General features: G+C 47.6%; 1 protein-coding gene across 6 annotated transcripts in view; it reads right to left on the bottom strand.

Moving 5' to 3' along the window:
• The window catches only part of ZFHX3 (zinc finger homeobox 3), a 487,194-nt gene that overhangs the window by 369,802 nt on the left and 92,908 nt on the right, over positions 1-24,484 (bottom strand). For all 6 annotated transcript variants that reach the window (XM_086848088.1, XM_086848086.1, XM_086848084.1 and 3 more), the window contains one exon: positions 17,970-18,097. The gene's annotated coding sequence lies outside the window, so the exon portion shown is untranslated. The remainder of the gene's footprint in view (positions 1-17,969; positions 18,098-24,484) is intronic.

The following is a 24,484-nucleotide window of genomic DNA, read 5'->3' as shown; positions in this document are numbered from 1 at the left end:
GCAGCTGGGGCAGCCCCTGGATCCCTGGCAGTGTCCAAGGCCAGGCTGGACACTGGGGCTGGGAGCACCTGGGACAGTGGGAGAGTGAGGGACAGGGAACAGGCAAGGACAGGGCTCTGGCCAAGGGACACCGGGTGAGGGACACTGACCAAGGGACACTGGCTCGGGCAGCCGTGGCCACGAGGCAGCGCCTGCAGCCAGCCTGGAGCCGTTGGAGCGGCGATGAGCCACCCTGCTGGATCCATCAGGAGGAAGGAATGAGGAAAGGAGTCGAGTTATAAAAAGAAAAGGAGAAATCATAAATTAAAACAGAAATGAAAAGCTCTGCTGAACATTTTTTTTCCTGGGACAAGCAAGAGAGGGGAAAGCATTAAGTGCTGCACATTTTCTTCACCTAAAGACACAAGAAAAAAGTCTTTTCTGCAAATAATTGAAGTAAACAATCTCCAGAAAGCATGAACAACAAGACCAAATTCCTTGAAATTAGCCCAGCTCCCAGAACCCGGTGGCTGTTTGTGCTGCAGGAGGCTGTGGCTCTGGAACAGGGGAGAATGGGAGTGAGGGGCGGAAAGGGCAGAAGAACCAGACTCTTCTTCATCCTTTATCCTTTACCTGGAGTTTAGCTCACTGTAAATTTTATTTCAAAGACAAAAAATCTTATGTCAAACTCACCTTGGCTAAATATCATTAACTGATTTCTAACAAAGATCTGATCCACTTTCACTTGCAAAACACTTTGTCACTGGTTTGTATGCACCACTTCCAAAGAAAGGAGAGAGAAAGGAGAGATTTTTAGGTCAAATGATTAAGGAGAAAAGGGATTTAAACCAACAATTTTTTTTAAAGTTCTAATTGTTTGCTTATTGACACCAATTTACATGGAGCCACTTAGTGAATAAAGGTTTTCACAGTACATGGCACTTCTTTATGTCAGTTTTTAGCCATCATGTCACAGCCTGGCTTGAAAAGAAGAAATGCTGAAAACTCGTAGGCCAGAAATGAACAGCCTATTAAGATCTGAAAAGCTGTCATCCCCGCTGAAAAGACTTGCGTCAGCCACTGAGGATATATTTTAAACCGCCTGTCCGCAAGAAAACTTTAATAATGCAGCCTTGCTCTAATGTCTTGTGAGAGGAGAGGCAATTTTACTTCTTCTATTAACCCAACGTGATTACAATGGCTTATTTCATGGAATATTAAGTTCAAATTCTGCTCCCTAGGAGGACAATAAAAAAAAAAGAGTGTGCTTATGACATTGCCCGAAATAGCCACAAGGACCGCAACTCCTTGGTGCTTTTAATGCATCCAAGCCATAATCCACCTTAATTTGCTAATGGTTAAGTAAATTAGCAACAAAATAATAAACCACAAAAAGGTATCGACACAGGAGCAAAATGCTTTCCTCTCAAAAATATTAAAATAACAAACTAATGTTTTCCTAAGGATTGCCATGGCCGTTCAGCCCTCTCCCTCCCCCTCCAGCCAGTTGCAGAGACAGACTCCTTGTGCCGGGTGGGCTTTGGCCATGAGGTGATCAGCAGGGAAGGGGTTTGTGCCCAGACCACAGCTGGCATGGCTCTGTGCAAACGGAGCCATGAACAACCTCCTGGGAGCCACAGCCACTTCCCAAACTGCTCAACAGCCCTGCGCCCACACCAGGAAAACAGGGTGCCCAAGAGCTGGCTGCTTGCCTGGGGGCACCCTGCTGCTGGCATCCACTGTCTCGAGCTGGCCAGCACAAGGGCACCCTGTGCCATGGAACACCCTTGAGCCATGGGGCACCCCTGAGCCAAGAGGAACCCCTGAGCAATGGGACACCCCTGAGCCATGGGGCACCCCTGAGCCAAGGGGAACCCCTGAGCCAAGGGGAACCCCTGAGCCATGGGGCACCCCTGAGCCAAGGGGAACCCCTGAGCCATGGGGAACCCCTGAGCCAAGGGGAACCCCTGAGCAATGGGACACCCCTGAGCCGTAGGGCACCCCTGAGCTGTGGGGAACCCCTGAGCCATGGGGCACCCCTGAGCAGTGGGGCACCCCTGAGCCGTGGGGCACCCCTGCACCACAGGTCCTGCAGATGTCAGAGCCCTGTGCCAGTGTCACAGAAGCAGAGCCCATCGCCATCTCCAGGCGAGGCTGCTCTGAAAGCCTTGGGTTCAAACACCATTTGCAGGCTGCCCCCTCCTTGAACACTTGTTTAGGCCTGATCCTGACCATAAAAAGGCACGTTAAAAACACAAATTAAAGATGCAAATGGCATTGCTGCTGTCGGTAGCTGCCGCACTGGTAGTGACTCGCTGTCCCATAGCTCAGCAACTCTGTGCTTGGCACGGGGGTTGTTCCACGGCAGAAGGGAAGAAACAGCCTAAAACCCCAGCAGGAGAAACCTCAAATGCCACATTTTGTTTTCAAACTGATGTTGGATGCAGAGAAAGCCCCTATCCCCTCCCCATCCCCGCTTTCTGGCATGGCCTTCCTGCAACTTTTTTTCCTTTTTTATTTTTCCAATGTGGAAAAAAAAGGAAATAAATTTTTCATTTAAAAAAATTAATGTATGCAAATATCCAGCAAAAGTATAAATAGCCACCATAAATTTCTTTTCCTTAGTTCCACAATTCCAAAGCAAAAAGGCAAAAACTTAAATAAATACATTTAAATCTCCTGCTGTGTAATAGTAAAGAGACTCCATAAAACCAGAACAATATTTATTTTTCCTTTTCGGAGCAGCTCCCTGGTTTATTAGGCCCATGCTCCCAGCGATCTGATAAGCAGGAGCGAGGCTAAATGGCAAATGGCAAACATCCCAAATCCCAACCTGATGTATTTCCACAGCCCTGACCTTCAGATAAAAATCGCACAGAAATCTGCAAACCCACCAAATATGCAGCACCACACGCTTGTGTTCAGACACAACAGTCGGGTGAAAAAAAGGAACAGAGAGAAGGGCGTTGCTATTTCCAGCCCTGAGCCTTCCCCTCCCTTCAAATTTCAGGATCCTGCTTGGATCCGTGAGTTCCAGGGGATGTGGACACACCCCACCAAAGCCAAGGTTTCCTCACGGCCACCGAGCACTGGGAACTGCCTGGCTGTGCCCATCATGGAAACACCAGAGAGAACCAATAACCCCACTCCCACATCCTGTGCATATTTAGAAAAATACTTCAAACAGAAAGAAAAAAAAAAATTTTGCAGTGTGAAATTAGCTACAATTATGACAACTGCAAGAAAAAAATTATACGGGCAAAATTTGGGGCTGCTGGAAGAATTCTTTGATGTCTGGATTCCAATTTAACCCCGACTGAGTTCTGAGAATCAAATGAACAAAGTCTATCACACACCCCAAGTCTGCTTGTCGGTGCAGGCATCATTCCCGTTCCATTCTTCCCAGCCACACGCATTTCCGAGCCCCTCGCCGACATCTCCTCCCTCCGCGCTGCAGACGGCCACTTGCCCGACACATTTGAGCCACAGCCCAACTGTGCATTTCTTTATTCATTAGAACACAGGCATTAGTATCAATAAATATGTAGAACAGGATTTTCTCCCTGTCCCTGCACAGGCCGGGGCTCGGGTTGGGGCTGTGTGGAGAACGCACAGAAATAGATCGTATTTCATATCAATATTTTTAGGCAAAAGACTGTCACAAACACTGTCCCTGTACCTTTACATGGTGGCTGGGGAGAGCAGGAGTTTATTAAATAAGACTATAGGTGAATAATAAGGCCCTGATAAATGCCCATGAATATTTGGTGTAGCAGAGCAGGGAGGTGCTGCTGTCGCTGGCTCCGGGAACGTCACCTCTATTTTATACCGGGGCGTCAGCGCGGAGCCTCCGCAAGCCACACGGATCCCAGGCTGAATAAATAACATAATCCCCACCATTGGGGTGCTTTGCATATAAAAATCACTTTTTTCTTCAGGTACTGAACCACTTTATCCTCTAAACCTGAACCGAGCTGCCGGATTTTTGAAGCAGTTGTAAAACATTAATAATATATCTGGGTTGTTTAAAGAATATTTCCAAATAACATGAAATATTTAATCCGTTCCCCCCCTCACCCCACCCTCAGTGCTACCACCACCGTAAAAAGATAAGATTTATCATGAAATGTTTGAGGGGTAATCAGCCATTTTTGGCCAATATATTTTAATATTTATATACCTGACATAGCTGAATATAAATGATACATCACGATTTTCCATAGTGCATGGAATTTATACAATTAACGGAGGGATCCAATGGCTTTAGGGCACACAAGGTGCAAACAGTGTTACAGTCGGTTGCTGATTATTGTTATAAATCTCACAAACCATAAAGACATTAAGGTGCATTTTGTTTACCCCATTTGTTTTCAAATATTATATACAACAATATTATTTATCGTTAAAAGAGTTACACTTTCCCGGTGCATTTATTTCACGAGATAGATTTTTAGAACTATTTAAAAAATACAGCTGGCAAAATGCACGGCTGAAACAGGCAGGAAAATGGGATCGTTTTGGGTTTTTTCCCAAAGATGGTGCTTTTTTCACTCTAAAATGGAGAAGGCGTTTCAGCAGTGCCCACATGTGAGGTGTGTAAGTGGGGAAGGCGCTGGGCTGGAGGAAGGAGAGCGCTTTGGGGGTCCCTGCGCTCCGGAGCTCCGCGGCCGCCGCTCCCCGAGCTCGGCCCGGGTGGCAGCGCCCAGAGCACGGGGCTGGGACAGCTCGGGCACCAGTGCCCGGAGCAAAACACTGCCCAGCACCGAGCCCTGCCCTCCCCGGGGCTCTCTCTGCTGTCCGGGAACAGCTGCCTCCCTGCTCCGCGGAGCTGCGGCGGAACTGAGCGAATACACTCACAAACACCAATGCCCCCGCATGTTGCCAAGCGGGTTTAACGTCCCGGGATTGTTTCACTTATTCCCCTTTGGGCTTCCCGGGATGGAAGCGCCGGAGCCCCGAATGTGAAACGTGAGCCCCGGCAGCGCCGGGACCCGAGCGCTGCAGCTGCTCATCACATCACGTTTATGTTCCTGAAATGAGTTCCTGCTGCTGAGCCGCAATTCACACACAGTCGGGGAAAAAAGAGATGGATACAGCCCCAAACAAGCCCCCTGGAAGCACGTCCAGGGGACGGCTCTTTGTCCCCCTGCGGAGGCAGCTGGGGGGATTTGTTTTGTACCTACGGAAACACGACGTGCCAATTCCACGTGTGTGCCTCGTATAGAAAATCCCCCCAAAATACACGTTACACAGGCATTGCTGGCGTTTTATTTGCTTTGCCAGAGGTAAATGAGTCCTTTCCCTTTCTCCTGCCCTCCTGCAGCACTGGCGAGGAGGCTTCTCACCGATATTTTGCCATCCAGGAGCTGCAGCATCATTTACTGAACACGAACCCAGTCTTCCTTAAATTTATATTGTTTTAGCTAAACCAACTGGAGAAATAAAAAAAGCCAAATTTTACCGTTTGCTGCCCTTTTCCAGCACAAACAAAACCCCAGCCCAGGGAGTTATCCAGAATTTGCCTTTCTCTTTCGGCCTGCTCAAAGGTTGCTTTCTGATGTCCATAAAATACAGAAATAGGGGCGGAATGTGGGAATGTACCGAACTGGCTGTTGACTTCAGGCACGGGAAGTGTTTTGTTGAGAATTCGCAGGTGCTAAAACCTCATCAATGAGTGGGAAATGGTGCTAAATACGAGCTCTGCGAACTTTATTTTTAATGATGACTTTAAAACCCGGGGATCAGCGAGGTGAATGTAAAAACTGTTAATCTTAAATTTCTACAAACCCGAGTGTCAGGGCAAGCATGTCTGGTGCATCAAGCATAACAAGATGAAAACGAGGAGGTGTGGGTGAGGAGGGGGTCCGAGACACTTGCTTTTCTTGAATCCCTCTGAATACATTTCACAATTCATCAGTTTTTGTCTTCCCTGCCACGAGTGAGGACAATCAGACCAGACACCCATTAGATTTTTCATGCAATTTTTTTTTTTCTTGTTCATGACATGTTGGCAGGGAGGATGGCAATTCTGAAATCTTACCAAATGAGAAAAATGTCAGAAACTGAACTGACAGCTGGTGGTTACTATGGTGATAGGTGATATTGAAAAAAAAAAATAAAATAAGACTCAGTTAATTCAAAAGGAATCAAGTTCAGTATTTTTAAGCCAGTTGATAGAGATGAAAACTTAATCCTGATACTGGGGTGTTTTCCTGTTTTAGCTAAGAGCCAAAGAAACCATTTGCTTGATTAGATAATTAACTATTATCTACAGCTAAATATCCAATGAAAATTATAGTGCAACCAAAAATAATAATAAAAAATAATATGTTTTTTTTAAAAAAGGAAACAGCCGTATTAGGAAAAATAATAAGCAGACTGGGGGAAACCTTCTGTCTGTGTGAGCAATCCAGAATTGTCCTCTCCATAATCACAATTACCGACACGGCTCTGGTTCTCTGCCATCGGTTTGAGGGAGAAAGAGTAGTTTCGCTCAGTGACAAAGACAAATCAGCTGCAAGGGAGGGAAAGCTGCTGACTGATGGCTTCAATCGAGGGAAGGCTGCGCAGGCAACTTCGGCAGGAACCTGGATATCTCCATATTTGTGTTTATGTATTTTATGGGCTTTTTTAAAATTCCCAAGGGAGCTATTTCTGGGCCCCAAATACCGCGAGATGTGCCGTTCTCCTGGCATTTCCATCGAGGAAGTGAAATACTAAAATACCATGAGAACATCACATCTCCTGTTATTTCGGCTGCATTAATGGTTCCCTCAGGTATTAACAAAGCCCCTGAAAAACAAACACAAATATTTGAAGCAGAAATAGAAGTGCTGGAATATCCACCGCCCCCCCCAGCAACCCAATGCACCCGCACAGAAACCGCCTCGTTTTTGTCATCTCACACTTCGAGGCAAAATTGGTGTAACCATACACACATAAAATTAATATTATATGGAAATCATTTGGCCACCACCTCTGTCTTTGTGGCAGGAATTGACTTTGCTCCCCAACAGCCTGGAGGAGGACAAGCTCCATATAAATGTAGGAGGGGTTTAGGGATATTGTTATAGAAAACAACATCCGAATGCAAAAGTCTCCAAACAATTTGAGTTGTGCCTGTGTTCCCTGGACAGGGATGGGGATGGGGATGGGATGGGGATGGGGATGGGGATGGGGATGGGGATGGGGATGGGGATGGGGATGGGGATGGGGATGGGGATGGGGATGGGATGGTCCCGCTGTGCCGGTTCCGTGTGTCGGACCCTCGAGAAGGTTCCGGGTGCTCGTTCCCTGCGCGGCCCCGCGGGAGCTGGGGGGGGAGGGGGTGGGGGGGGACGCCGAGGCGGCGGCGCTGAGCGGGCGGCACCGCCCCCTGCCGGGCACGGCTGGAACTGCGGGGAATGCCCGGCACCAGCACCGGCACCGGGAATGGTCCGGCACCGGGAATGGCCCGGCTCTGGCACCGGGAATCACCCGGCTCTGGCATATGCTCCATGCCCTCTGAGGGCTTTTCCAACTGAAACAATCCCAATTCTGGTACCAATGCGGGAAAACCATCCATCACTATTTCACAGATGGGGACACAGCTCTCCCAGCTCCGGAGCCACCAGGCAGGGCCTGTCCCTGCTCTGTCCATCCAGGAAGCTGCAAGGACATGGACAAGGAACCGAGGGTCACTGAGGACCAGGCACCACTGCCACCATCAATGGCCTTGGCCACCTCACCTTCCACACCTGCCGTTTGCACAGCTCCTGCAGGAGCTCAGCCCTGGGGCCAGGGTGCGAGGGCAGCTCAGGCAGGAGAGGACACAGGAAGAGCTCCACAGGGGGATCCTGGTGCTGGGCTGGGCTGGGCTGAGATGGGATGGGATGGGATGGGATGGGATGGGATGGGATGGGATGGGATGGGATGGGATGGGATGGGATGGGATGGGATGGCGGTGGGTTCCCTGGGTTGGAGCTGGGCTCTCGGGGCTGCTCCATCCCTTGCTCGTGGCAGGCAGACTCAGCTCAGGCAGCCACGGGAGGCTCTGTGGGCAGGGCAGGTGATGAGCACAGCCAAGATGAACAGAACTGGCTCTGCTGCCCTTTTCCCACACGGTTCTGTGCATTATCCCAGAGTGAGAATGTCATACCCAGCGCAGCCCGTACTCAGTGATTACGTCTCCAGTGCAGCAAAGCCGCTTTCTGCTCAAAAACACGGGAAAACATCCAGAAAAACGGTGGCCTGCTTCAGAAATTGCTTCTGGAACAGTTTAAGCCCAGATCCACACCACCAAATTTTGCTGCTCCTTACAGGAATGGAGACAACGCCTGCTTGTCTGAATCCTAAGCACGGGAACAGACAATTTGGGACTCTTCCCCATTTGACTGCACATATTGCTGCACTGAACTGCTCCGGGGAGAGCAGCAAAACAAGATCCTTAATACTCACGAGAAAAAAAAACCTCTTGTCTAAACAACACTATTATATTAAAAGTAAAAAATACCAATTTAAACAAATGCAATTGCAAAAAAAGGCTCTGGGTATAAGGGAATGATAAGGTAAATAAAGCAAAACCAAAAGATACAGCAACCCTCATTTCAAGATAAAAACCAGTATAAATAACTGGCTTGGACTGTTTAAAATATTGTTATAAATTATACCTTCATTATACACAAAAAAGTAGACACTGTTGAAAATCAAAGCCTATAAAAAAAGCATAAAACTGCTTCAAAATATATATTATGTATAACTCAGAATATGTTAAATTCAGTGAAATGTTGGATTTCACAGGGTTTAAAAGAGGTTTGTCTTCCAGCCACCACACCAGAAAATCTGTAAAATGACCATATGTAAATACCCACAGATCTTGGATCTATTTTTATATGTATTTCTACAAAAATCAAGTGTCTTTTTTTTAAATGCGGTTTATAGTGTCCTTTGTACTGGGCACGGAGGTGCGGATCAGCAGACAGCTGATGTTAACTAATAATACACACAACTAAGAATAACACACTTCATTCTTGACCCCTTTTGCTTTTTGAACATGTTGATAGAGAATTAAATTGTGATAAAATTTCCACTGGTTTATGGGATGATTGTTTCTCCCTGGATATTTCCAATCAAAAGCCACACGGTGCCTTTTTGCTGCAGCACAAAACACAACTGGGATGGACTCAGAACTCGGAGCAGTGTGGGATTTGGGGATTTTGCGTGTCCAAGCCCTGGGGTGTCCTGCAACATTTCCCCTCGCACCCCGCTGCAAAACAGCTTTGCTGGGCAGCCGGGTCCCCTCAGGTGTCCCCTCATTCCGGGGGAGCCCCGGCGAGCTCCAGCGGCCCTGCCTGGGCTGTGCGGCTCCCTCCAAGGGCTGCACATCTCACCCTGCCACGGTGGGATCGCTCCGGGACCCGCTGCCCTTCCCACGGGCACAGAAATCTTCCTCAGCCTCCAGCCTGTGCAGCCTGAGCCGCCCTGCGCGCTCCAGAGGCTGCAGCGGCCACTGAAGGGCTTTTCCCACCTTTTCTTTTCCCGGAGAAAAGCGTTTGGAGGCAACCCCCAGCTCGGCGGGCTGCCCAGAACCGTTCTGCAGCAGCATTGCCAGCAGAGCCAGCTCAGAACCAGAACCAGAACCAGAACCAGAACCAGAACCAGAACCAGAACCAGAACCAGAAATGCATTCCCAGCAGAGCCAGCTCAGAAGCAGAACCAGAACCAGAACCAGAACCCAGAACCAGAACTGCACTGCCAGCAGAACAGGCCCAGAAGCAGAAGCAGAACCAGAACTGCATTCCCAGCAGAGCCAGCTCAGAAGCAGAAGCAGAACTGCATTGCCAGCAGCACGGGCCCGGTTGCTGTCCCTGCTCGGGGGGCACTCCTGCAGGGCTCAGTGTGCGGGCACTGCTGGGCACAGCCCCTGGGCGAGCTCAGCACCCCTCGGTTCCTCCTGCACGGGCCGGGGGATGCAGGAAAACCCTGCCCCAGAGCCCTGGAAAAGGTCTGCAAACAAAACAGAGTGAAACGCCCAACTGTGGAAGTTCTACAGAAACACCATCGCTGGACTTTACATTTAGGAAGAATTAAGCTTTTAAAGAATTTTTTCCACTGAAAAAAAAGCCTTTAATGGGAGTTATCCAGGTGGCCCCTGGATTTATTGTTGGATTTCTCTTTGACTGCTCTGGGGTTCCCAAGGGGACTATTACGTCAACAATTTCTAAGGCAACATTTTATTCCAGGTAACTGAAATTCCTTAGAAGATGAGAGCTTTGGCTTGGAGATTCTGGGATCCCATTTGAAATCACTCACACTGACTACAGAAGAATTTTTAAAATAAATTACTGTATTGCCTCCTGCTTTCAGCTATATCTATCATCTATCTATATGTATTTATAAACATTCTTTATAGAACATTTTCAGTCTTAATTCTCCCGAAGCTATTAAAACTCCCTATTTTACTGCATTCATAAAAAGTTGTCTGGAATACAGTCAAAACCAACCACTTAATTCAAGGTGCATTCTATATTAACACACTTTCCCATTCTGAAAAATTAGCGATAGGGGCTGTTCTGTGCATGGAACTCCCATCAGAGTCAGTCAAGAGCCTTTATTTATAAAGTCAGGAGGCTTCTGAAGTCTTTAATGACTATTTTTGGTCAAACTTGAAAGAAAGAGACAAGACACAAAGATCTCCCAGTTTCCAGTGTACAAAGAATCCATGATCAGTTGGAAAAGCTGAGTAGGGCCTTCGATCCAGACTAAACAAATTTCAGCATCAAATGAAAAATGAATCGAGGAACTTGCACTCTCAGATCCTAAATTATATTAAGTCACTGATTTTATGAAGCCAGAAAAAGGTCATCGCACGATACTTATGAACTATGGTAAATAACTAAAATTTATGCAGTAGGATGATTTTAATCTTTGGTATCCTTAAAACCTTAGAAATAGACACAACTTGTAACAAATCAGAAAAGTTGAAGGGAAACTATAATTGTTCCTTTTAAGACCTATTATGCGTCATATCCATTGGCCATATTTGTTCTGCAGGTCAGGTATAAAAATAAATTTACTCTATTTCTTGCATTTGATTAACAGAAAGAACTTAATGATACGTGTCCACATTCCTGTCTCTGTGCTAGTGTCTATCTGGGCTTTCTTGCCTAAACTGAAAACCATCTGTCATAAATACAATAATGGCTTTTAAATCCGCCCCACCTAGTCCTCCTGCTCCCCAAAAAGGGGCACATCAAGCATGGGCTGCTCCTGAAATATTCCTTGCAAGTTGCTAAGTGGATATAAAAGAACACAGACCTAAAATAATCTGCAAATAACTGTAACATAAGCCCTGAAAAATGCTTTTGGAGCTGGCGCGAGGAGGGAGAGATGGCGTCCGCTGAGCCGAGGCCAGCGCAGGGAACGGGTGACCCAGGCAGGGGGACGGTGTTTGTCACTGGGGTACTTTGTAATTGTGAAAGATTATTACAGATCTTATTTAAATCAGGTTTCCTTTTGAATATTTTCATCTAATTGGACAAGTGTTGAGCTGTGCCGGGCTGTCACAGCTGTTACAGGACATGAACCACGCTTACAGTAACAGCTTTCGTTCCACATTTTTGTGGAGCAGTTTCCATAGCACTCAGATCAGGGCTTGCATATTTTTATACCACTTGCATATTGAAAATAAACTCTGATGTTTAGCTTGCTTTCTCCAAGTGCATCTGGTACTTAAATTCCCTGAAAGACAAGCTGGCAACTCTGACTTGAAGCCCAAGCAGGCAGGGTGTGACACCTTGGTTAACTTTTATAGTCACTTTTAGCCATCCTTTCCCCTAAAGTGTAACTTCACAGGAGATGGGATGTGAGAGTTGGGAAGTTGGCATTTATCTTAATTGCCATCCCTGAATTTAACATTAGGGCAAACTTTTCCATTCCCAACAATATCCAAGATAATATCTGCATGTGAGGATGTGCTGAGGCATTGCCTGTGCCTTGATGAAACGTTTCCCGCGTTGGGAGCAGGTGAAAGGCACAGAACTCAGGAGGGACACCAGCCCCAGTGGCCAGGTCACCCCGAGGCTTTCAGGCACCCTGGAGGGTGTGGGGGCCTGTGCCCCGGCCAGGCAGAGCACGAGCCTGTGGGGAAGTTTATTCTTGCTAAACGAGTCACTTTCTAATTAGAAAAACAAACAGGACGTTCTAATGAGGGGTTCCGGAGTGCAGCGAGCCCAGGCTCTCTCCGGCAGCGGGGCCGGGGCTGTGCCTGTCCCTGCTGTGCCCATGTCACTGGCCAGGCTTTGTGCCACCGAACCCGCCGTGTCCCCACAGCCCCTCACCTCCTAAGCCCCTTCCCAATTAGCAGATTGAAAATTAGCAAAATACAGCCCCTGTTTTGCACTTTAAATTTAATAAGAAACAGAGACATCTCTCTCTTTCTTCTGCTGTTCCTCCCTCTCCTCCAAGAACAGAAGGCTGCTGGTGAAAGGAATGAAAATCTGGAAAGAATTTGGGGTGGACTGGCCAACCCCCTTTCATTTCCTTCAGATGTTTACAATCTAGCACCTTTCTGAAGACAAAGATGGGAAAAAAGCTATTTTTTCTTTTGACTGAAGGGTGAGACAGGGGGGTATTAAAAACTGATCAATGTAATTTTTTTCACAGAAGTATTTGCACATCTGTGAAATAATGTAATTTATGAAAAAAATCTTTTTATATGACATCCATGATTATAGCCTGATCTGGAGAATTATTCAAATATAAAATTAAATACTCAAAAACTCGCTGCACTGTGGATGACTGAGCTTTTACCAGCTGTGCATCACACTTCTCTAATTCTATTAAAAGTATAGAAGTAAGGCTTCCCAAGGATGTCTGAATTCCTTGTAAAAGGAATGTTACATTTCTAAATGCTTTATGACCACTTGCGTTTTGTTTTTTCTTGATTATCATCCCAGTTGTTGGATGTTTTATCTGACTGTACCAGAAAAAAGAAGAGAGGAGGAATGCATACCCGTGGAGAGTGCTCTATAAATTATATTGTATTTTATTATCGCAGGGCTTTAGGAAAAATTGGCCCTTAAGAAAGGTTAAAAACCTTTAAAGTGAATTCTTCTGTTTGGTTAAAAGTACTTTTGATTTAATACGATCCATCTGCAATCTGGGCCCGGCCTCCTCCCCCTTGGGGAACGGGGCGATGCCCGCGGGAGCAGGACAGGGCAGTGAGCACTGCTGCACAGGACGAGTCTGGGTCACCCTGTGCCAGCTTCCCTCCCAGCAAGGGACCAGCTCCCTCTCTCCTCACACAGCAGTTCCCAGGTTTTCAAACAATTCATCCAGGGGAAAATGAGCGGCCACAGGAGCTCCTGGGGGGAGTTTCACAGCCCCGCGTCGCTCCGCAGGAGCAGCCTTCCAAAGGGAAACTTCAATCCTATTTTCCAAGCTTAAACAGAAGCTCTGGTAGGGATCCTGCACTGCTTGGACATTATCCACAGGTTACAGATAGAATCGCCGGGAATCCACCGTGCCTTCCCATGCCACGAGCCAACGTTAAACTCAAAGGGAAAATACTATTCCCCAAAGCAAGCGAAACGCCACAAAGCAGCCACTGAAAGAGCCCCAAAATAGGCCACATTAGCAAAAGCCACTTGGAGTTTAGCAAAGAGAGAGACAAAATAAGGGCTAAGCCATTGTTTCTGCTGCCGAAGACAGACGGACTTTAATAACACTTAACAGAATGATGCACATTAACGATCTCAGAAAGCACTTCTTATGCCTCATCCATCATGCGGAGGGGAAAATGAAGCCTTCGACAGCATTAGGAATTATTCTAGATCTTGTCAGTAATTCGCAGCTTCTCGGTAGTATCGTAACACAAATTTGTGTGGATGAGACACTGACCATTAATCTAAGGGGCTTTTTTTCCCTCGCTGCAGCGTGTGGAGAATGTATCAATTGTTTCATGGAGAAATTTCACAGCTGAAACCTTACTAAATAAAACAGGGGTGAGGAAAGAGATATAGACAGAAACATAAACAACTGCAACGCGGAGACAAATCATTATCTTTAAAACAAAACCTACCATAAAATCTCCATATGTGTGTTTTGTGAATGGGCAGTGAGCAGCCTCCTGCTCTGAAAATCCTCAGAATACGCTGATTATAAAGTTATGTTCACACATACAAAAACACTTAGATTTCATTTTCTGGGAGGCTTTTTTCCCTTTTTTTTTCTAGAGTATAGGCAAAAAAATCCCGATTTCTCTTCCCAAGAGAGCGCTGTATTTTTTGCAAATAGTAGCAAAACAAATTTCAAGACAAAATGCCACGCAACTAAATAAACAACAGCTTTTGGCAACCTCTTCCCTAAGTCGCAAGCTGCTGTTCGTCGTGTGATAGCTGTTGCCACTGGAATCTCTACTACAAAGGAAAAGGTCCATAAATATTTGTACAGCAAACTCCACAGAAAAAAAAGCCTCCCCGAGTGAGCTCAGAATTCATTTCTATACGTGCGATGTAAAGATGAAAGCTAATGAGTTCTGTGGAGTTTATGATAAATTAAAAGTGCGGGGCTCCCCGCCCCAGCCGCGTGTTTACACGGATCTGATCCGCTGCTCCCCAACAAAACACTTGTCAGACAGAATGAGGCGAATTCGCCTCCGGATGTGGAGGAGCTGGATTGTCTCAGGGACAAAAAAAACAGATAGGATTTGATCAAATACTAATCAGGCAGCAATAATGTGGTATCCTAAAACACACCCTATTTTATCTCCAATGAAATAGTGACATCTATCCAAAAAGTCCTCAAAGAAACTTGGGTTTAGGTAATATATTGTGATTGCAGCAGATAGGCAGGATTAAAATCAGGCTTGATCTTCAAAGAGAATAAGAATGTATAGTTCTGTTTACTGCACACATATTTGTATATAAAAGATATGACAAATATTTCGAGTTCTTTAGAAACCTGTATTTCTGTATTTTGAATTTCCACAGACCAAGTTCTGAAAAAGGGATTTGACAGTCCCAGGTAATAGAGGCAAATTAGAGATTAAACTCATTAGAAATTATAAACACTCATATAGTCTGTTAAACCCCCTGACAAAACCTGGAAATTAGAAATCCAATAACGCAGCATCAATAGGGTCTTTAACGGCTGGACAGATGTTTAAAGTGCGCGATGCTCGTGTGAGGAGTGAGATGGAACAGTCGGAATCGAGGTTTGCATTAAATAACACGGCATTGATGTCGGATCAGATCATTTATGAGAACTGGTTTGATAACATTTTTTGCCATTAATTTCCATTCTCCTGTTACGGTCTAAATTTGGTATTCATTTTGCATAGTATTAAATGTTTTCTTATTTGCAAATATGCAGATGAGGGAGGCAGCTCAGGAAGGCGCCGCACAGAGCAGGGCTGTGTCCAAGGGGCCACTAACCCCTGGGGCTGCCCTCCACATAGAAACACTTGGAAAATAAAATATTATCTGCAAGTTTTAATTTTTTTGGCCTAATTAATTAAATCACAGAGAGAAATACTGTGAAAACAATCACCTCACTAAACAGAACTCAATAAATCCCAAGGAATGGGCACTGGGATAGCAAAAGCAAAATTGTTTGCATTCCTAATGTTGGGTCTGACCTGGAAAGGATAACAAAAGAATCTGGCATGAATATGTATTTTTTTAGGGAGTGCTGCTGGTAAACAGACCGAAGAAAAGCGAGGGGATTATTTTAAAATAGTTTCTCCTAAACTCTCAATATGTTTAATCTGATGATATGAAAAACCATCCATAAAGCAGTCCCTACAAAATTCTGCAGAGAGAAGAGGAAAGGATTTCAGCAGAAGAAAACAAACAAACAGCAGAAATCCAGCAAAGCTGCGGCATCTCCCCACGCCCGCCTGCTCTCCAGCGCCGAGATAAAGACCCAATCTGCTCATCAAACACCTCCGGGCTCGGCCATCTAATAGGAACAAATTGGCAATGACTGCCCAAGCAAGTAACACAGGCCCACTGATTTGTAGATTGATACTGATGCCTAATGATCCCCTTGGGCAGATCAATAGCAACAATCCTCATCCCTGCCTTTCTTCTTTATTGGCACGGCGGAGCGAGCGGGGAATCGTGTGTGCGCTCACGGCTGCAGGTGCCGGACGAGGCCCGGGCACCCCAAAGGGCCCCAGTCCAGCTCTGTCCTGCTGTGTCCAGGGCTCGGCCTGCCCACGCTGCCCCCGGCAGCCACAGCACCCTGGGCACGCTGCCCTCGGCACCAGGCTGTGCCAGGGGTGCCCCAGAGCGCGGTGCAGACAGGACGGGCCTGCGGCCACGGCGAGGGAAAGCACAGAGACCGGGCTAACGAGAGAAAAGCCAACAGCGACCAGCTGGGCTCTCTGAGAGCTGAAGGCCAGAGTGGCACTTGGGTGGCAGAGCCACGCGGGACACCGGGCACGCTTTGGAGAGCAGCTTTGTCCTGCTGGAACTGGCTTACACTTCTCTCCTGCTCCATCTCTGGCCTTTTCCCTCTTCTCCCCTCAGCTGACTCCTTGTCTCTTAGTGCACTACGCTATGATCAATCAGGCACTATCAGCACAGGGGTTTTATTCAGTTACCCTGGAGTCACTTTCATCTGCTTCTTTCAGCCCCACGCCTCAAAAGAATTAGGTATTTTCTATTTATTTATCAATCTAGTGAATACGGTTATCCCATTAGTAGATCCTTTTAAAGTCCCTGGTAGAACCTAAGAAAAACTAATGGAGTTGATTTGCATTTGTTTTTTTCCCCAGTGAATTAATGCCAGTGATGTTCTGCAGAAGCACACATGGTCACTGCCACCTCGGGGTGCTGGCAGACATCCCCAGCAGCACTCCACTCCCCTGGAACTCGCTCTCTCCACAAAACAACCACATTTCAACCCAAGACATGATCAGGCATACCCAAATCACCAGGTAGGCAAACAGAGGGGAAGGAAAAATGTACCACAAAGTTTGTTCCTCCTGAACATGAAGCATTAATTTTGCATTAAGGTGTGTGTCGTCAGCGCTGCGTCCCCCAGCCCGGGCGCACAGCCGGGGGTGCCGCCCGCGGCCCCGCCAGGCGCGGGGAGCGCAGGAACCGATTTTAAATCCTATTCAGACTCGAGATCTGCTTTGTTCAGCAATCACCTGGCTACTCTTATTCTTCGAGGCTCTTTTATTAAAATGTGGATAAAGCAAAAGGCAAAAGATAAAATTAAATTCCATTGACTGCAAATTTCTAAATCATCCCTCCAATAAAGGATTTTCCTTTAATAACAAAAACGCCTTTCCCATCTTTTTGCCGATCTCGCGTATACTCGCAATAAAACGGGGCTGCGTGAAAACCTTTGTAACCCGACCCTTCCAGCGCATAAATTAATCATTTTCCAAATCCTGTCTTTTCTTTCCTTAAGTTCCCGGGCGCGGGGGTCGTGCCCCCGCCCAGCCTTGACCATCGCAAAATTCAAATTCCCACTAATGATGAGTGTAATCATCGCAATCACCATCACCATCATCACGGCCAGGAAAGCCGGGTCCCGTTGGCCCCTGACATCAATCAGCGCCGCGGGGGGAGCCAGCCCGAGCCCCCCGGCAGAGATCGCGTCCGTTCCCCGAGCCTCGGGGCCACCCCCGCTCCCATCCCGGCCTCGCACCTCCGCCGCTCCCGGGGCGGGACGGGACGAGTGCGGCGGGCCGGGCGGGCCGGGGCCCCCCGGGTCCCCCCCGAGAGCCGCGGTGGGAAAGGAGCGAGCGAGGGAGGGGAGCGAGGGGAGGGGGAGCAGCCGCACGTGTGACGCGCCCGGCCGCGCATTTGCATATTCACATCAGCGCCGCGCCCACTTAAACAGCGCGAGGCGAAGGTGTCTCCTCCACCCACCTCCACCTCCACCTCCAGCACCCACCTCCACCTCCCAGCACCCACCTCCAGCTTCCCCTCCGCTCCCGGCCCAAAAGCGAGGGCGCGGGGGCCCGGCAGGAGGGTGGGCGCACGCTGCCTTACCTCCGCTCCCGCGCTACCAGGGATTCCCCGTGCTTCCGCCAGCAATTTTGGAGAGCCATCCTTCAAGGGTTTTTAGTTCTGTCTTTCTCTCTCTTCCTCCTCCTCCTCCTCCTCTTCCCGTGTTGTGACTGGGTTTATAAAAAAAATAAAAAAAGACAACTCCATGTAAGCTCGCAGCCAGGGCACGGCGAAGTCTGGGGCTCCGGGGGGAGGGAGCAGCGGAGGGAGGGTCACAGCTCCATGCCTTACAAAAGGCAACCCAAAGCCTGGATATTTTTTTAATATCGTACACAAAACGCCGCCGCACACGTACACGTACCGCAGGCCCCAGACCTGGCGCTAATTAGGTTTTTGCCCCAAACTGTGGAGGTTCAGCGTATGACACGAATAAAGGCCAGGAGTCGGGAGCTCTCACCCGGGCCGAGGTGAGGCCTCACCTGCCCGCCGGGCTTTGGCATTTATGGGGCGCGTCGAGAGCGGGACCGGGGCGAGCCGCGAGCACGCGGCACCGAGCCGGGACACTTCAACCTCAGCGCTTTCCGGGGGATTTTTACACAAATTAATTTTACTGTTTCACAGCTCCACTCACCGTGGGGGAAAAAAAAAAAAAATAATAAAAGAATCATGGGGTTGTGTATCCCTTGCAAACGTCACGGAGCGGCGTGGCGTGTGCCGGGCCGGGGCTCCAGGAGCACGGGCCTATTGTTCTCAGGACACGGCTTTTGTGAGCCGGGCAGCTCGGGGAGGAGGAACGGGGGAGGGAAGCCCTTGCACGAGCACACCGTGCTCCGTTCTTTCACACCCTCGCCTTAGATGTTTGCTGAAAACACACGGTGCACACGTGTGGCACTTCTTTCCAAACGTGTCATTACCGGGAATGATTAAGGGCTTCGCTGCTTCCCAGTGCAAGGTCTCGGCTTGGATTGCTGACTGATGGCTGAATTCCCCCGTACACCTGGCAGCACGGTTTTAGTGCGAGCACGGCGGGGGGAAATTCACTTTCCTGAATGTTTTTTCATACGCGGAATATTTAGGAAAGAGCCAAATTTAACTTTGCGACTGGCAAAAGCAAATTTGCTCCTAAGCCGAAGCATGGCGAGCGGCGTTCGAGCCCGGAGAAGGGTTTAATGGAGAAGTTCCAAAGCCGTGGAACAGGCGTGGTGTGGCAGAAGGGCTGGGATGCTCCAGCGCACCAAGCCCGTGTGCGAGGGCAGACAATGGGAGCTGGAGGCGAGCGAGGAGAACAGGGGGCTCTGGCCGTGCCCCCCGGCCAGGAAAGCAGGTCACTCCTTATCAGCTGGGGAAGCAAACGCCAAAACAAAGCGTGCCGCTGGATTCTGACGAGCTAGACACTCTTTCTTAAGACACTCTTGTAAAAAATTATTTCCCTGCCTTTGTTTCTCCTCTTCTCCTTCAAAGCGAAGGGAAGAGCGGGCTGCTGTGTTCACACTGGCTTTCCAAAGGAAAAAAGATGATTTTTAAGAATCTGCCCACCAAGCATGAGTTACTCGTTCTCCCCCCTCCAAAACGAAAAAAAGAAAAAAAAAAATCCTCAACAAGACTCAAAGGATTCCTGAAATAAAGAAGAAAGAAAAACATCCAAAACATTAGACATAGAAACATTATATTTCAATATTATCATATGAATTAAATGTAATCCTTGAAGCGACTCGTCCCAGGGGTCACATATTAGGCCATTTTTTTCTTTTTTTTTTTTATTTAATAGAGGTCACCCAGGCTGAAAAGCAGAACCCAAATGAAAAGCATCTTCAATGTGGTTATAACATGAGCTGGACGAGGTCAGGCAGTGTCTTGTATGGCCTCATAAAAAATACATAACCAGACAGCCTAATAGTATTTCTTTGCATTCATTTTTGGATGGGAGCTGGCGCTGGGGGAGGGGGCCGGGAGAGGGCCACGAGCGCCGGTGCATTTCCATAATGGGCAGCTTCTCCTACCTTCAGTTAGGGGAAAATGAACATTTGTTCTCACACATCCCTGGGTGAGCTCGCTCGGAAGAAACATCCTACACACAATTGCTGTGGCCCTGGGAAACTGAGAGAGAAGCACTGCCTGTCTCTCGTCCTCTCTCACAGACAGACACACAGACACACACAGACACACACACAGTGCACACACACACACAGACACACAGACACACAGACACACACACAGACACACACACACACACACACACACACACAGACACACACACACGCACAGACAGACACACAGACACACACACACACACACAGACACACACGCACAGACAGACACAGACACACACACACACACACACACACACACACACGCACACAGAGACACACACACACACACACACACACACAGTGCACACACACACGCACGGACACACACACACAGACACACACATGCACAGACAGACACAGACACACACACAGACACACACACAGACACACACACAGACACAGACACACAGACACACAGACACACACAGACACACACACAGACACACAGACACACATGCACAGACACACACACACACAGACACACACGCACAGACAGACACACAGACACACAGACACACACACACAGACACACACACAGACACAGACACACAGACACACACACAGACACACACACAGACACACACAGACACACACACAGACACAGACACGCACAGACACACACACAGACACGCACAGACACACACACAGACACACACACAGACACACACACACACATGTTCACTGCAGACACGCTACAGTCATGTTTAATTGGGAGTGCAACCACCTTGGGCTTGCTTTCATCAACACCGCCTTATGGGTGTTGTTATTTGTCCACACACACTCCCAGGCTGATTAATTTGAATAATTTCTCTTCTGAAGAGCAGCAGAGGAACCCCCCATTCCAAGGAGTCCCTCTATCCACACTCACCAGGGAGGGGTTTGCCCACCAGAAGGATTTACGCAGGTTTTGGGTGGGAGAGGGGGCAAGAGAAAGGCAAGGAGTAAAAGGGGAAGGGAGGGGTGTAAATAAAAATAACCAGTGCTAAAAATGCCGGGTGAGAAGAGAATCTGTAAATCTGGCCTCCCTTCCCCCTCCCCAAATGCCGCCTGGAGCCGGGTGACCCTGCGGGGAGCGGAGCCGCAGAGGTGACCCGATGCTAACCAGCCTGTTAGAACTAATAAGGTGTGCGCCTAAGCCAGGGGCTGACACTGGGGCATTGTGGAAATAACTCTCCTTGTTATTGCCCATCCTCAGCTTGAAATTTACTGCTCCTTTGCATTATTAAAGAGACAGCTTGCGTGCGCGATGGGGGAGAGGCTGGGCAGGAGGAAGAACCGCGCACGCTTTTTTAATGGTATGTTTGTGCTCTCTCTAGTCTTTAGATTCAGATTCGGAGCATTAAAGCATGCTGGGTTAATAGGTTGTTATTTATTATTTGAATAAAATCTGGTTTAGAAAAATAAAAAAAGAATATTTTTCCCCACTATGGCAAAGGGTCAGAAAAAAGGAAAGGTGTGAAACATCTCAGATAAGATCAGGCTGAGGCCTTGTGGGACAAACCCTGCCCCAAACGTTTCCAGTAGCACTGCTCCACATTTACATCAGATGTGAGCAGAGCCGAAAACACTCGGCACGGTGGATAAAGGGACTGCATGATGGAAACACAAAAGGACCTGCTGCACTGTGGAGCCATCCACAGCAGGGCCGTGTGGAAGGGCATCAGAACACCTGAAATCATTCCGGGACTCTGCATTCTGTAAATACATTTTCAGATCATTTGCTATCTCGGGGTAAACACATTGGAAAAATCTACTTTGTCTCGATCCCTGCTCCCGCTGCTCCTCCAGCACACACCCTGCACGCTCTGAGCTGATCCCCACAACATTCCCAGGATAACACACACCAACCCCACCATGTACACTGAGATGCACCTGAGAGATCAGATTTTACAGAAACGGAGCTGAGCTGCTCTTTCAGATGCTTTTGCGTTCTCTGAGTTAGTTTTTATGGACTGGCATTTTCAACTTGACCTTTGAGAAGCTGCAGAGCCCATCTGGCACCAGCAGGACATAGCTTGCAGCCGCTGCTGCCAGGGGAGCCCCTACCAGAATTAGGACTCAAGTATTATTAATTTTCTGCAGCAAAGCAGCTGAGTGCACATGGGAGACATTGCTGAGAATGGGGATCAATGATAAATAACATCCTCAAGGTAAATACAGAACAGGATTGAGCCGTTCATGGCAATTGGCCGAGCCAAGGGTGGCTTCTCTGGAGCTGAGCTGAGGGGGTGGGTGGTTTATGGCCAGGGATTCCACAAAATCAGCTACTTAAGAGCACATGAGAGCCACAGCAATTCTTGAGCTGTCCAAGGCAACTGGATTGTCCTGCACGTTGAGAGGGATTCTTGTGAAAGGTTAACATGAGCAGCTGCTGGAAGACAGAGGGACTCAGCCCTGGAAATGTGATGAGATACATGTAACTGCCATTGCACACTGAAACAATGTCAATTATATACATATATACAGTCCTCAGCGTTCAGGACCAGAGGTGGGGTGTGAAAAGAGATCCCCAGAGCACACCAAGCTCTCTCTCCTGTGTGTCCCACAGCACCTTGAACAGGTCCCAGTCTGAGCATATCCATGGCTTCTGTCCCAAACCACCCTGTCCCCATCACAACCAGCCAGAGTCAGTGACATCAGTGCACAGAGCAGGTTGAAATACTCACTAAACATCATGGGAACAAATTACAAACTAAAAGATTCAGAGCAAGGGGTAACTGCCAGCTAAAGCAAGGAAACTAAATCTAGGCTTTTGAAAGCATCAAATATAAACAAGGAATTAAAGCTGATACCTGATGAAGAGGTAGAAACAAACCAGAAGCCTTGCTGCCCCCTCCCAGTTATTCCCTTTCTGGCATCCTGATTTTGTGAATCATCCAAAGCAGCCAAACAGGTCCTATCAGCATCTCAGATATTTCCAACTCCTCTGTCCCAAAGGATGAAGTAACTTTTATCAACACATTATTACATGGCTGGACTTGCCTGTGCTGTGTTTGATCATTTTTGCATACACACATTTTTAATTCTGTCCCTCCTATAAGGAATAGTAACAGCAAAAAGCATGATGCTCCACATTTGGTTGGAATATCCAAATGTTTTAGGGTAAAATCAAAGGTGTGGAGACACAGAGGACTGTGTTAAGCAGCTCTTGTGCTCAGCCTTCAGGTGGTAAAGCTTAAGTAACGAGAGCATTTGAACCGTGACAACACTCTACTGGATTTAAAAATACAATTTTCAGAGCTGATTGCCAAACTCTGATCTCAGGAGCATGCCCATTTTTTTCAGTTCTACCAGCTGATCCCATATAAAGTACTATTTTTCCTTAGAAACCCAGGCAAAGTCAGGCTGCCAGAGAGGGGTGGTTGGATTGGAGGGTTTTTAATCCCCTGCAGCTCTCACAGCAATGTCCTCCTGAATGGACATCAAAACCACACTTATAAAAACAACAGCCCAAATTATTCCCTACATAGCAGGCTGTATCAGTCCCCCCATAAGGCCCTGTGGCATTTACCTGTCTCACTTCTTAAAACTCTTCAAGGATTCTCTTGCTATTTTGGATTCTCTGGATTATAATGGAAGCATAGAATCACAGAATGTTTTGGGGTGGAAGGGACCTTAGAGCTCTTTTTATTCTCCCACCACTGCCATGGGCAGGGACATCTTCCACTGTCCCAGGCTGCTCCCAGCCCTGTCCAGCCTGGCCTGGGGCACTTCCAGGGATCCAGGGACAGCCACAGCTGCTCTGAGCACCCTGTGCCAGGGCCTCCCCACCCTCCCAGGGAAGAATTTTTTTACAGTATCTAATGTAAATCTACTCTCTTGCATCTGAAAGACATTTCATTCATATGTTATTAATCTAAAGTCTGCTTCTCCTGCCTTTGTGGTGTCTAACACTTGGAATTGTTGGCCGTGAGACCACATTGTCTGTATGGTTTGTACTGGGCACAGAGAAGGTGGAAGGCGCTGGGTGTTACCTGCCACTGAATTCTGCTCTGGTTATCAGTACATCCTGAATGAGCATGTTCTTGTTCCTAAATCTGTAATTCCATAATGTGCCCATCTGCAGAGCCCCAAAAGGCAGGACCACGAGTAGGAAGCACTGATCCAACAGCCCTGTGCTGCCCTGGACTCCCTCAGGCTTCTGCCAGAATTCTGGTTCTGCCCTCCCCTGCTCCCAAATATCCCAGCAGCCCATAGCCACCTAAAACAGCTGCAAAATCCAGAAAATCCTACAAGTAATCCTGTCATTTTATTATATCCATACCAAATATACAGGTGCATTTTAAGGCATTCTTTTGGGAAACAGAATAACCAAATATTTTGTACAGAGCAGGACTCACCTGCTCAATTTTCTAAGCCGTATCATACTCAGTTATTGAAAAGCATCTTGAAAAGCTTTTAGCACCCAAAACCTAATACTTAAATATATGAAGGCCTTGCATGTGTCCTCTGAAAACTTCTGAAGGG

This window comes from Cyanistes caeruleus, chromosome 12, assembly GCF_971803275.1.
Source record: "Cyanistes caeruleus chromosome 12, bCyaCae1.hap1.1, whole genome shotgun sequence".
Lineage (NCBI taxonomy): Eukaryota > Metazoa > Chordata > Aves > Passeriformes > Paridae > Cyanistes > Cyanistes caeruleus.
This window is presented reverse-complemented; position numbering and strand designations above follow the sequence as displayed.